The 15,504-nt window shown below is 41.3% G+C and overlaps 1 long non-coding RNA gene across 1 annotated transcript; it reads left to right on the top strand.

Moving 5' to 3' along the window:
• Positions 1–793: 793 nt before the first annotated feature.
• On the top strand, positions 794–14,432 carry LOC122465374. The gene is made up of 5 exons (XR_006290169.1): positions 794–845; positions 2,765–2,787; positions 2,932–2,984; positions 5,033–5,110; positions 14,342–14,432. It is a non-coding gene; the product is annotated as an uncharacterized LOC122465374 (long non-coding RNA).
• The last annotated feature ends 1,072 nt before the right edge of the window (positions 14,433–15,504 follow it).

The following is a 15,504-nucleotide window of genomic DNA, read 5'->3' as shown; positions in this document are numbered from 1 at the left end:
GCACTCATAGTATTCAGGCAGAGTCTTAGCCTTGAAGGCCAGAAGGGACCATCATGATCATCTAGTTGGACCTCCTTCACATTGCAACCCACAGAACCTTACCCACCCACTCCTGTAACAGACCCCTAATTTCTGGCTGAGTTACTGAAGTCCTCACTTCATGATTTAAAGACTTCAGGTTACAGAGACTCCACCACTTACACTGGGTTAAACCTGCAAGTGACTCATGCTGCAGAGGAAGGGAAACCCTCTCCCCCCCACCCCCACAACTACCATTGGCTTCACTGAGAGTCAGGTGATTAAGTAACTTTGGAGGATTTGGGATTAGGGACCTTGTAAACCTGAGTTCATGAACCAACCATCGGAGAAAACCAACCCCCAAGATTGCCCCCGACCTCTCCAAAATGAGCCAGAGATCAGCGCTTTGTTGATATTATGAGGATCTGATCCAAGAGGTGCTGAACGCTGGAGTCAGGGGAAGTTGCAGATGTCCAGCATTTCTCAGGATCAGACCCTTGGGCCCCAACCCAGCAAAGCATTTAAGCCCAGATCCACAAAGGTATTTATACCCCTAAACTACAAACTTAGGTGCTTAGGGCAGTTTTAGGTTCCACTGCTATCCACAAAACTCCTGTTGCCTAAGCCTTTAGGCACCTAAATGCAGCTAAATTTTTGCTGTAGAAATCCCTAAATGCCTATGTTTCTTCCTCTCTGCATGTACAGCACTGCCACCTCACACTGGGCACCCAGACACCATCTCCCACCTAAGCCCAAATGCAATCCGTGAACTAAGGGAAGACAGGCAAAGGAGCCGCCTATCTCACCTGTGGAGTTCAATCTGGCAGGTAAACTGAGCATGTCAACCAGAGTGGGGTCCATTCAAAATCAGACCAGATTAGCAAGAGGTGTTGCTGCCACCCACTTTATATCTTTTAGCCCAGGGATTAAAGCATTCACCTGGGATGTGGGTTCAATTCCCCTGCCTGCTTGATGGGGAGAAAGGATTTGAACGGGGGTCTCCTACCTCTCAGGAGAGTGATCTAACCATTGTTTGCAGTGTAGTTGTAGATGTGCTGGTCCCAGGATATTAGAGAGACGAGGTTGCTAATATCGAATAAAAGATATTACTCTACCCACCTGGTCTCTCTAATTGCTGGGCATCGTCAGTGTTTCTTGTGGAGAGAGGCTGTTGCCTAACTCATTCTTTCCAGAAACAACTTAAGCATCACAGCTCCCTGAATCCAGGAGAGGGGTTCCCGGTTGCGGATCTCAAGCAGACACAGGCGCCTCCCTCCAGCCCAGATTTAAGCACCTAACTCTGTGAGAGGGGCAGGCACAACTCTCTTGTCAGCATTTCCCACTGGCCAATTTAGGCTTGAGAGCTGCCTAGCGTACTGAGTTTTTATGGATCACATCCGGAGGCATCTCTTTCTCTCCAGGTTTGTATAAGGAGCCTAAATGCCTAATTCAGACTTTATGGGTTGCACTGTTGTTCCTGTGAATTTCTAGGTGCATAAGTCCATTTGTGGATCTGGGCGTTCAGCACAGGCATAACTCTTATGCAGGGGAGTAGTCCCTGTGACTACTCATGTGGGTATGAAACCCCAAACCATAAAAAGTGAGCGCAAAGAAATTAGGAAAAAAATGGTCAAAATGTTTATTAAAATGAACAACACTTATTTTTTCTTACCAAGTGGAAAAATACTTTAAAGGGAAGGGCTCTAATCCTAATGAAGACAAAATCCAAATTATTAACATAAAACCAATAATCAAAATGGAGGATAAAGCATAAGCTAATCAAAGTGCTTAAAAAGGGATTTGAGATTCTAATTTAGTCTCCCATTTAAAAAAAATCTTGGCTAAAGTGTTCAAAAATCACATCAGATCTAGTGAGAGTGAAGCATGAGAGGCATAGTGGCTTGAATATCAAACAGCCAGGCAGAAAAAGAGATGGTAGCTGCTGAGTTTGAGCAATATCTTTATCTGTATCAATAAACCGATAACTACAGTAAGGCAGGTACAGCCAGCTGCCAGCATCCATCGCTGATACAATCCAGAATATGCCAGCCCTTCCAGTTAACTGGGCTGATAGAGCAAATGTACTCACCAGGGAACATTACAAATAATGAGGACATACAAGATTCCATGGGCCAAATCTTGGAAATGGAACAAAAAGGTTTTGCTCCACAAGCAAAGGTAATGGGACTGATAAACAGACATTTATAGCCCTAATAGACCAAGGTGACTGTGCAGCTGGGCTGAAACCACAACTACGAGGCTCAGAGGTGGGGAGAATAGTGGCCAAAGCCAGTTGATACCTGCCCCACCTGCATGCAGTGTTTTGCTCCATTGGATTCATGAAGTCCACAGATCCACATCCTGCCGCGCATAGGGATGCCACTGCTTTGCCCCCTTCCTCCTGTGAGGTTAATACATGGGGGCAGATCCTCAGCTGACCTCAGTGGAGCTATGACAGTTTTACAGCAGCTGAGGATCTGCCCCACATCCTTGAACCCACTTTGAGGCGATAAGTGTGCATCTGGTGCTCCCCAGGATTTGGTCCTGCTTTAGCAAAATGTCATGAGGTAGCATTATCTGGAAGTAGTACATAATGAAATTCCTACTTGACTGCCAAGTGCTTTTCTGTAGTATATAACCAATGTATTTTCTGACCCTGCTTATTACTTATTTCTAAAACCTTCATTACAGAAGTAGTTAAAAATAACTTTCTCCTTTTAAAATGTTGATTTTGGTTTTTTTACAGAAAATGGGCTCTGAAATGTTGAGGTAAGCACTAGGTAAAGGGCTACTACAACATGCCAGCAGGAGAAATTTACTGCTTTTGCATATATTCCTAAACATCATTTTTGTTTGTTTGCGAATGGCCCCCACTTGGCTACAGAAGTTGGAATGACTTTTTTTTTTTCACAGCTACAGCCCCTTCTTGATCTGCAGGAGCATGGTTGAGGGCATGCACAGTAAAGGTACACGTATCAGATCTGAGGATTAATAAATACAATTGCCCCAAATGCATGCTGTTTAGACACATCAGCTCAAGCTGAAAATTCTACATTTTCTGCATGTTAAAATTGTGTTAAGCTGTTTAATTGTTTTGTGATTACCAGAGCACTTACCTTGTAAAGGTATTAATTATCCAGACATAAAAAGACTTTAAGTTTCTCTGTGAGGAGAGAGCCATTCTGAATATTTTTTCTTTTCTTTTTAGTTATTCAAGTTTCTTTTAGTTATTCCGGTTAAATAGATCTTGCCTGGGAAAAAAAAAACAGGTCTAAATGCAAATTAACATTACTGTTTAAATATCACAGACCATTTTCTATGAGCCCAGTTACAATAACTAGTAATTATAAAAATTGCTTGCCTTGGGCTTCTGGCTAAGCCAATGCTAAACTTGTCCTTTTATTAGATCTGTCAGACTGAGTTAATTATCTTTATGATAATAGATGTGCCTTACCTCAAACAAAACAAATACCCTTATAATTAGCTTTTTAGTTAGAATTTTAATTTATTTATAAAGACTGTTTGTTTTGTTTTTTCATTTTACAAAGAAGTTCAATTTTTAACAGGTTACTAGTCAGTTTAGTACTTTTTAGGGAAAACAGATTAATTAAGTTGACCAATAGGTTCTGTGGTTAACGATGTATCTCTTCTAGCTAGTGTGAAATCAATTCAGCTGCATGTGTGTGAGCAGGGGAAGCAGGCTTTTGATTTTACTCCAGAAAATGCTCTTTGAGCTGTTTTTTTAAAACATTATATTAACAGAATCTAGTAGAGGAGTGGACTAGCAAGCACTAAGCCTAGTCGGATGGTTTCTTTGGAATCCTTGTTTTGAAGTCTGAGCTGAACTTTCCTGAAACCACTGAAGATATATTAAACTGGAGCCACATTTTCCATCTGTATCTGCCTCCACAAAATCCCTTGCAATCTCTCTCTCTGTCTTCTTCTCCTCTTTATAGTCCATTGACCCAATCCTGCAACCCTCCCCCCACCCCTGAACTCCCAATAAGAGTTGAAGCTTGCAGAATTGGGACCCCCATTTAATTTCAGGTCATCACACAACTCTTTCTTCCTTTAAGGAAAAGAGTGCCTGATGCCTTGGAACCATCAAACAGCTACTATAGTGTATGAGTATACTAAACTATATGCGTAGCCCTGGCTATCCCAAAATTTGGTTAGGGAGCAAGTATTGTCTAGTAGTTAAAGCATATGATTGGGAAGCAGGATTCTATTCTAGCTCAGCCGCAGAGTTAGAGCCGAATCCTAAAAATGGAACAGCCCTGGGAAGACCCCTGTGCCCACATGTAGTCCTGCTAGAGTCGTAAAACATGATGTTGGGCAGATCACTTACGCTCTTTCTTCCTAAATTATCCCGTCTGCTCAATGCTTACCTGCCCCAAAAGGGGATGTTGTAGGTTCTATTCATGATTCTATCCCAATATGATGAAATTCAGACATAAATATTACTAAGATTATTGTATAATGTCTAGCTCCTTCTCATTGCAGTAACAAAACAGGATTTATAGTCAACAAATGTGGAGGGAAATGTGCAGCAAGAATGTGATAGCAATTATTGTAAGTGGGGACATTAGCAATATTTACAAGTTTTTCAATTAATAATGTAATTTCCAAAGTAAATAGCTTTTCAACCAAATGAAAGCAAAAGCAGGTGTTTGGTAATGAAAAAGAATACCTATGCCATCCACATCATGAGAAAGAAAATGGGACTTAAGTGAGAACAATTGAGCTATAACTCTATACTGTACAGATACATACTATCAACAAAATTACTGAGTGCCACAGGAGTCAGGAATTAATATATAAAGTGAAATAGGTAAGACTGAATAAAAAAACAATAGGGATGTTATTCTCAAAAGCAGTCCATTGTAGTCACACTTTCATATGAAATTAAAAATGTCTTCATTTATTTTTCATGAATTAAAGATTTTGGTGAACTTTTTTTTCTGTGGATGTTAATAAAGATTAATATGACATTCTGTTATATTTTCATAACCAGGTGCAATCTATTCAACAGGAGTCTGATCTGAGTAACAACTGAGGACTGGATGATCCCCTAAATTTACACGGAAATGCTGTAAGTGTGAGGGGAGAAGGAAAGGAGAAATACGGTGACCTCACTTAATACATTGTTGGGGGTGGGAGGAGAGGAAATTGTTCTTCTGTATTCCATATAGAGGTCCTTGAAGTGCTATGAGCAGTAATATTAAAACCTCACTGTTATGATTGTAAGATCATTGTTTTCCTTAGGTTTCCAGTTTAGATTGTAAAATCCTTGTGTGCTTAGATCTTGGCTTTTTATTTATTATTATTTTATTTATTTATTTGTAATACTGTAATGCCAAGAAGCCAAGTCTAGCTGTGGACTGTACTATGCTTGATGCTATATGCACATACAGTAAAAGACAGTTCCTGTCCCAAAGGGCTTACATTCTAAATAGTGACAAGATATAGCTACAGGCATAGAGCATACCTAGCACACCTGCATTGTAGAAATCATACTACGTATTATTAATAATCATAACTATCTGATGTAAGGTTTATAAACAGCCCTTATGGAAACCAGCAAAATAAAAAATTATATAAGGAACTCCATCTTGTGAGTAATTGTGAGAATTTTCCGACACGTGATTCCTGGTTTCATATGAAATCCATACAGTGCGATGGCTGAAGTTCTATTCCCTTCTTACAGAACCTTAAACAGTTGTACACAAAAAGCCCTTAAACATGGCTATGTCAACAGCCATTTGATTGGTTATATAACATGTGATGGAAACTAAAACGGTTCTTTGTAAAACTGTCTCTCCTAAGAGTGAGTTTTCTTCCCTGGCAGCTGGGAGAAACCCCTACATAAAACCAGTGTAGGATGGGGCACTGAGAGTGTGTTGCTGGGAGGCTATGGTACTGGAAGACAGCCATGCTGGTCAGCAAGCTCCTGTCCTAACTTGGGGGTTTCCCAAGTGGAAGTCTATATGTGAGTTAGCAGGAATGATTCTCTTCCACAACACCAACCTTCCTTCAGAGAAGGAGGCAGACAGACTACAACCACAGCCAATGGCAGTATGGCTCCTAATGGAGACAGCAGCATCAAGAGGTCAGAATCTCCAGGAATAAGACAGTGTGTAGGACTATGCTGTGCTTTCCCATGGATCCTTTTGCTCCATGGCACATGTAACCTGTGCACTTTCATAGAATCATAGAATATCAGGGTTGGAAGGGACCTCTGGAGGTCATCTAGTCCAACCCCCTGCTCAAAGCAGGACCAATCCCCAATTTTTGCCCCAGATCCCTAAATGGTCCCCTCAAGGATTGAACTCACAACCCTGGGTTTAGCAGGCCAATGCTCAAACCACTGAGCTATCCCTCCCCCCTCTCTGCAAGGGCAAAAATTCCTCCACTTGGAAGAGAGACTGTGGTGGCAGCTCCTCACCATTTCTGGAGTAGCATGTTTCCCTTCACACAGGTTTTTCTGGGAGTGGGGGACTTCACTGCCTGATTAAGGACAGCAGAGATAGATCTTATAAGTGTCATTGCTTGCACCTCTCTTCTGTGCATATAGATAAGAACATAAGAACGGCCATAGTGGGTCAGACCAAAGGTCCATCAAGCCCAGTATCCTGTCCTCTGACAGTGGCCAATGGCAGGTGCCCCAAAGGGAATGAACAGACAGGTTATCATCAAGTGATCCATGCCCTGTTACCCAATCCCAGCTTCTGGCAAACAGAGGCTAGGGACACCATTCCTGACCTAATAGCCATTGATGGACTTATCTTCCATGAATCTATCTAGCTCCCTTTTGAATCCCGTTATAGTATTGGCCTTCACAACACCCTCTGGCAAGGAGTTCCAGAGGTTGACAGTGCTTTGCGTGAAAAAATACTTTCTTGTGTTTGTTTTAAACCTGCTACCTATGAATTTCATTTGGTGGCCCCTTGTTCTTGTATTATGAGAAGGAGTAAATAACCCTTTCTTATTTACTTTCTCTATACCACTCAGGATTTTATAGGCCTCTATCATATTCCCCCTTAGTCGCCTCTTTTCCAAGCTGAAAAGTCCCAGTCTTATTAATTGCTCCTCATATGGAAGCCGTTCTATAACCCTAATAATTTTTGTTGTTCTTTTCTGAACCTTTTCCAATTCCAATATGTCTTTTTTGGGATGCGGTGGTCACATCTGCACGCAGTATTCAAGGTGTGGGCATACCATGGATTTATATACAGGCAATATGATATTTTCTGTCTTATTATCTATCCCTCTCTTGATGATTCCCAACATTATGTTTGATTTTTTGACTGCCGCTGCACACTGAGTGGATGATTTCAGAGAACCATCCACAATGACTCCAAGGTCTCTTTCTTGAGTGGTAACAGCTAATTTAGATCCCATCATTGTATATGTATAGTTAGGATTGTTTTCCAACGTGCATTACTTTGCATTTATCAACATTAAATTTCATCTGCTATTTTGTTGCCCAGTCACCCAGTTTTGTGAGATCCTTTTGTGGTTCTTCACAGTCTGCCTGGGACTTAACTATCTTGTATCATCTGCAAATTTTGCCACCTCACTGTTTACCCCTTTTTCCAGATCGTTTATGAATATGTTAAATAGGACTGGGCCCCGTACAGATCCCTGGGGGACACCACTATTTACCTCCCTCCATTCTGAAAACTGACCATTTATTCCTACCCTTTGTTTCCTATCTTTTAACCAGTTACCAATCTATGAGAGGGCCTTCCCTCTTATCCCATGACAGCTTATTTTGCTTAAGAGCCTTTGGTGAGGGACCTTGTCAATGGCTTTCTGAAAATCTAAATACACTATATCCACTGGATCTCCTTTGTCTGCATGCTTGTTGATCCCCTCAAAGAATTCTAGTAGATTGGTGAGCCATGATTTCCCTTTACAAAAACCACGTTGACTATTTCCCAACAAATTATGTTCATATATGTGTTTGACAATTTTGTTCGTTACAATAGTTTCAACCAGTTTGCCCGGTACTGAAGTGAGGCTTACTGGCTTGTAATTGCCAGGGTAACCTCTGGAGCCCTTTTTAAAAATTGGCGTCACATTAGCTATCCTCCAGTCATCTGGTACAGAAGCTGATTTAAATGATAGGTTACAGACTACAGTTAGTAGTCCTGCAATTTCACATTTTAGTTCCTTCAGAACTCTTGGGTAAATACCATCAGGTTCTGGTACTGTTTAGTTTATCAATTTGTTCCAAAACCTCCTCTAATGACACCTCAGATTTGGGACAGTTCCTTAGATCTGTCTCCCAGGAAGAATGGCTCAGGTTTGGGAATCTCCCTCACATCCTTAACAGTGAAGACTGATGCAAAGAATTCATTTAGTTTCTCTGCAATGGCCTTATCGTCTTTGAGTGTTCCTTTAGCATCTCGATCGCCCAGTGGCCCCACTGGTTGTTTAGCAGTATTTCTGCTTCTGATGTATGTGGTGTTTGGAGGTTGCTTGTAATTATTAGAATTGGGAGCACTGGCTGTTGGGAGTCTGAAAGGACAGGAAACAGGAAGGAGCAGAGAGGAGTTGAGAGGCTATGAGAAAGCTACAGAGGGTGCAGCAGCAGGTTGGTAAAGGGGCTTGTTAGTACCTTGCCTGGTTGATACAACATTTTGGTGATGAGGATGGATCTTCTGCCTCTGAATTCACCTGCACCCTGTCTGTAAACCCCAGGTGAGCCTCCAATTGCTTTTACTACCTGGATCCATATGTTTGAGACTTATCTGCTCGCAATCAGTGCTACAGAGATTTCTGAAGTAAGAAAGCGTGCTCTGCTAATCCACTGCCTTGGAGCAGAAGGGCAGTGTATATTTTACACTTTTCCCCTTGCAGATGATAAATATGAGACTGCACTCACTGCATTAAAGAATTTTTTTGTTCCAAAAGTGAATGTACTAGCTAATTGCTACAGATTTCACCAGCATGAGCAGAAACCAGGGGAAACTATAATGCAGTAGTATATTGCTTCCCTGAGGAGTTTGATTGTAACTTATGACTTTGGGAATATGGCAGATGAGATGATTAGAGACCAGCTCATTGAGAAAACAACCATGCTTCATGTAAGAGAACACTTACTTCTGGAACCACAACTTACACTAGAAAAAGCAATAACCATTTCTACTCAGATTGAGTCAGCTACAACTGAAGCCAAAATAATGAGCATGGATACAGGAGGCACAGTCCAGGCTGTGACTCCTTTGCAGAAAAGTTCACTACCACTGCAGACACACAATTGCAAGAGAAAACTAATGAAAAACCACCGAATCAGCAAATTCAAAATACAGTAAAAGTATGTTTTCAATGTGGATCCCCACAACACCTTGCAAGCTACACAGGATGTCCAGCAAAAGTAGCTCAGTGCAATCATTGCAAAAAGATTGGACATTTTGCTAAAGTATATCACAGTAGCCAGTTCAATCAACAGGTGCATGCAGTTACAATACCAGATGTTACTGTCACTACTGCACATATTCCAGAATCACTACTGCATATATTCCAGAACAGATAAAGTACACTGTAAACGTTTCTGCCATACCCTCAGGCAAACCACACTCTATTCAGCTAATGTTGGACACTGGCTCAGCAGTATCTATACTACCTGATTCCATCTATCTGCATTACTTTAAAGAAGTGCCTCTTACTGAACCCAAACTTCATTTGGTATGCTATTTGAAAAACCATATTCCAGTACATGGCTGCCTGCCAGTAATAGTTACTTTTGGTGATTGCTGTGTAACTGCAGAGTTCTACATTGTTCACAAAGGCACTCCTATCCTTGGCAGAGATTTATTGCCTGCTTTAAATCTCAGGGTAGTTAATGGATGAATTGATCTTCTTCAGCAAAGCACTCTTGCAGTACACACACCAGTTTCAGCTCGGACCCAACACCAGGTTGAGGAGAAACTCGGCTGTGCTTATGGGTTTCTGCATAAAGTTAAAATCTGGAATAATGTGATGCCTGTACGATAGAAGTTACGGCGCTTGCCATTTTCAGTCAGGGAAGCTGTTTCAAACGAACTTAGAAAACTTGTTCAAAAGGACATTATTGAAGAGATCAACTCCTCGGAATGGGTTTCATCTATAGTAGTGATGCAGAAGAAGGGTGGAGGTATTAGCCTTTGTGTGGACTTAAGGGAGCCAAATAAACCTATTGTGATTGACAGCCATCCTCTTCCTCACATAGAAGAAGTATTTGCAGAACTCCGTGGAGCAAAGATGTTTTCTACTCTTGATTTGCAGAGCGCATACCACTAGGTTATGTTGCATGAAGATAGCAGAGACCTCACAGAATTTATTACACGAGGGACTATTTCGTTTTAAACGTGTTCCATACAGTCTAGCATCTGCCCCAAGTACCTTTCAAAAAATGATGTCATTGATTCTGAAGAATCAACATGGAGTTCAGTGCTATCTGGATGATATCATACTGTTTGGAAATGCTTCTGAGGAGTATGACAATAACCTGCAGTCTGTACTAAACTGCATCAGCACAGCAGGCCTCCAGCTCAATAGGTCCAAATACAAATTTAGACAAACTGAACTCTCCTTTCTGGGACATACAATTTCACAAGCTGAACTAAAACCTGATCCAGATCATATCCTGGCAATTGCAAATGCTCCTCCTCCAACAGATTTGCAAACCTTACGTTCCTTCTTGGGTCTTACCTCCTGGTATGCAAAATTCATTCCCAATTATGCTTCTGTCATTGAACCATTACGGGAATTACTACGGAGAAGGTCAACCTTAGTGTGGACAATGGATGCACAAGTTAGTTTCGAAACAGTGAAAGACTTGATTGTACATAGTCCAGTACTTGCACTATTTAGTCCTGCATTGCCCACAATTGTAACTACTGATGCTTCTGATTATGGACTTGGGGCTGTTCTCACACAACTGCATGAGGACAACACAGAGAGGACTGTTACATTTGCTTCAAAGACACTAAGTAATGCTGAAAGAAAATATTCTACAGTCGAAAAAGAAGAACTTGCTTGTGTCTGGGCTACTGAAAAATGGAGAACTTACCCGTGGGGCCACACGTTCAAGTTGTGCACAGACAACGGCCCTTTGACAATGTTGCTCACCACAAAAGGACTGGGAAGAGCAGGATACCGTATTGCTTGATGGTCTGCAAGATTACTTTCTTTCAATTATGAACTGGAATATAAGCCTGGAAACCAAAATGTGGTCGCTGATTGCCTTCACCAGATGGTCCACTGGAGGATGAGGATGTAGTGGTTGCGCTTTTTGAAGCACTCTCACTTCAGTTACAAGAGAACAATTTCAAGCTGCTTTTTCAGCGTGTCCAATTCAACAAAAACTATGGGAATTTCTGACAAAGAGATGGCCCAGTCACCCAAAAAACCTTGACCCAGTTTTCCTGTCTTATTTTAGAGTTCGGGATGAACTTTCTTTGTTTGATGGCTGTGTGCTACAAGGTACACACTGGCTCCTTGTGCCAGAAGAATTACAGTCAAAACTCATACACCTGACACATGATACTCATCAAGGAATTGTCCAAACCAAACAACGACTTCGGGATCTGTATTGATGGCCAGGGTGGGACTCTCAAACAGAAGCACTCATAAAATGCTGGTCACTTGCCAAATGCATGATAAAACAGCAGTGACACCTACCGTTCCATTACAGACTGTTCCTCTTCCTGAATCTGCATGGGAAAAAGTGGCGATTGACATTGCAGGACCCTTTGATACTGCTCCAATTGATTGCCATTATGCCATCACTTTAATAGACTATTTCAGTAAATGGCCTGAGGTAGCGTTTACATCGCAAATCTCTTCTGCTACAGTAATTAAGTTCCTCTCTTCAGTTTTTAGCAGGGAAGGTAACCCCAAAGAACTGGTTTCAGATAATGGTAGTCAATTTACTTCCCTGGAGTTTGAAACTTTTCTAGAGGAGAGGAACATTTTACACAGAAGGTCACTCCTATATTACCCTCAAGCCAATGGGGAAATAAAACAGTTTAACAGAAGTTTGAAAGAGAGTTTGCAAACGGCTAAACTGGAAGGGCGATTGTGGATACCCTTCACTACTGATTTCTTGCAAGCATACCGGGCTACAAGACATGCCACAATGCAAAGATCACCCGCAGAGTTTCTCCATGGGAAACAGATGAATACTAAACAGAACATTGCTGGATTGTTAAAGGCATGACCTGATGCCCCAAACGAGGATAACGTGAGAAAAACGGTTGAACAGAACCAAGCAAAGTCTAAGGCTTTCACAGACAAGTGGCGGGGTGCTAAGGAACCAAAGTTTGAGTGTGGTTCCTTCGTTAGAGTATGAAAACCTGGAATTTTATGCAAAGGGGACCATAAATTCACAGCTTCTCTTAAAATCATAGAGAAGAAGGGACCTTACACCTATCAACTTTCTGATGGGTGGGTATGGAATGCTTCTTATCTTGCACCTGCCTATGCACAAAGAGGAGATTATGCCAACACCCAGTCTGCATTGGATGACTTCACCGTAGTACCAACACAACAAGACATTGCACTGGAACTGGGGCTTGAGAGACGGCCTGTCAGACCCAGACGACTACCTGTCTGGACTAGAGATTATGTTATGTGGTATCTATAGTGTTTTCAGTGTAATATTTCTGCCAACAGTATAGTGTCTTGTTTCATATTTGTTCCCGTGGTTAGAACAATAATGTTTATTTTAATTGGGAGAGTTTCCTAAGAGAGGAGGGAATGTGGTGTTTAGATGTTGCTTGTAATTATTTAGAATTAGGAGCACTGGCTGTTGGGAGTCTGAAAGGACAGGAAATAGGAAGGAGGGGGAGGAGTAGAGAGGCTGGGAGAAAGCTACAGAGGGTGCAGCAGCTTGGTAAAGGGGTTTCCACTTTGAAAATAAGGTCCTGTTGAAGCTTGTTAGTACCTTGCCTGGTTGATACAACAATGTATTTTTTTTTTAAATTGCTATTACTTTCGGAGTCTGTGGCTAGCTGTTCTTCAAATTCATTTTTGGTCTTTCTAATTATATTTTTATACTTCATTTGCCAGACTTTATGCTCTTTTCTATTTTCCTCATTAGGATTTATCTTCCACTTTTTAAAGGATGCCTTTTTGCCTTTCACTGCTTCTTTTACTTTGTTTAACCACGGTGGCTCTTTTTTGGTTCTCTTACTACGTTTTTTAAATTGGGTATACATTTAAGTTGAGCCTCTATTATTGTGTCTTTAAAAAGTTTCCATGCAGCTTTCAGGGATTTTACTTTTGGTGCTGTACCTTTTAATTTCTGTTTCACCAACCTCCTCATTTTTGTGTAGTTCCCCTTTCTGAAATTAAATACTACAGTGTTAGGCTGCTGTGGAGTTTTCCCCACCACAGGAATGTTAAATTTAATTATATTATGGTCACTATTACCAAGCAGTCCAGCTATATTCACCTCTTGGATCTGATCCTGTTCTCCACTTAGGACTAAATCAAAAATTGCCTCTCCTCTTGTGGGTTCCAGGACTAGCTGCTCCAAGAAGCAGTCATTTAAGGTGTCAAGAAACTTTATCTCAGCATCCCTTCCTGAGGTGATATGTACCCAGTCAATTTGGGGATAGTTGAAATCCCCCATTATTATTGAGTTTTTTATTTTAATAGCCTCTCTAATCTCCCTGAGCATTTCAGGGTCACTAACACCATCCTGGTCAGGTGGTCTGTAATATAGTCCTCCCGCTATATTCTTATTTTTCAAGCATGGAATTACTATACATAGAGATTCTATAGTTCAATTTAGTTCATTTAAGATTTTTACTTCATTTGATTCTACGCTTTCTTTCACATATAGTGCCACTCCCCCACCAGCAAGACCTGTTCTGTCCTTCCGATATATTTTTTACCCTGGTAATACTGTGTCCCATTGATTATCCTCCTTCAGATCATCATCATCATGGCCAATCCCAAAGGCATGTGGTTTCCTTGCAGATGGAGCATCACCTGAATCAGTCTCTGGCTAGGTGCTGCAGGTGGTCTGGCTGGATATTCAGTTTATGTTCATCACTGGCAATCTTACTGCACTACTACACAATGTTTTTGGTGCCCACGTGATCGCCAGCTCCATAGTGACATTCTTAGACACACATGCTTTGTACACATACTTTGGAATTCATTGGTCTGTGTGTATATAAATAAAACCTATGTTAAAAGAACATTAAGGTTGCAAAGTCAAGCACTAAAAGGTAGGAGCAGCCTGAATTAAGGCTGCTCGTGCACCCCTTTGTGCATATTCATTTTGACATGGTCTTTAATTATATGATCGATTTTTTTTCCACAGGAACCCTGCGTCATTCAGCACACAGGATGGATGCACAGTGCTGCTGCCTCTGCACATAATTTATGAATATGAAGCAGTTATTATACAAGGCTAAACACTATTTCTGAAATATGTAGGTGAAAGGTAGACTGCGGTATATAAATTCTTTGCATCTGTACTTGCTGTACATTATTGTGAGAGTTGTTCTCCCTGTGAGATTAATAGTGACAATTAGGCTGTCAGAGATGAGCGAGCCTGTCATGTGAGCTTTGACAGAATGCTTGGGCTGATTAGCTTCATGCAACTATCATGGTTTAATATTTACATTTGACTAACTAACATTTTACAAATGCTCTTAGCATTTTTCATGCTCAGAGAACTGCATCCATATATATAATTTATGCCTTACAAATAACAGCATCACGTACTGTACATCACTTAAATATGTTAGTTTACATAGGTTGTAGCCATAATTATCAAATGAAGATTAAAATGCCATTTCCCATTACCATATCCCTTCCCATATCCAGACAGAATAAGAGTGAGCTGCACTTTGCCTAAATACAAATTAGGTCTGTTGAAGATGAAGACATGCTTCTTGTTCTTCTTGGTACATTCTAGGGCCCAAGTGCGGGTTATGCAGTGATTAAAATAAGTGGGAGGGAAAGATCTTTTTCATGTGGAAGAGAAGAGGCAGAAAGGGGACTCCTGTTTAGAACACCTGTCCTCCAGTCAGGTGGTGGTGGTTCTGCTCCCCCTATTGACAGGAAGGCTAGGAGCCATAAACGCCCTAGTCAGGCACCAACTCTTCCTGCTGCTCCCTGGTCATACTTCGCTTCCCGGAGAGTCCTTGTTTCAGGACAGACGCTGCACTCCCCCAAGTTTGGGAGAGGGAGAGTGGAGGAAGAGGAATGGGAAAGGGAGCTGTGTTTGCCTTTAACCCCTGGTGATATGTGTCCTGAATGACGTATGGTAATGCATGTTGTTGATGTGGGTTAACCACGTGGCTCATGAATTACACTGAAGTGCCTTCCACCCCTGCAAATGCTGTTATCTCTTTAATACCAGCAGGACCCCAGAGTATGTTTTCCTACTCATAAAAGACATCTTAAATTTTTAAAATTCTAATACAGTATATCAAAAGGCAGATTTCCTTCAAAATGTCACACATCCCTCTCAGCAGG

This window comes from Chelonia mydas, chromosome 4 (assembly GCF_015237465.2).
Source record: "Chelonia mydas isolate rCheMyd1 chromosome 4, rCheMyd1.pri.v2, whole genome shotgun sequence".
NCBI classification, from domain to species: domain Eukaryota; kingdom Metazoa; phylum Chordata; order Testudines; family Cheloniidae; genus Chelonia; species Chelonia mydas.
Note: the sequence above shows the minus strand (reverse complement) of the source record. Positions and strands in the feature narration are given on the sequence as shown.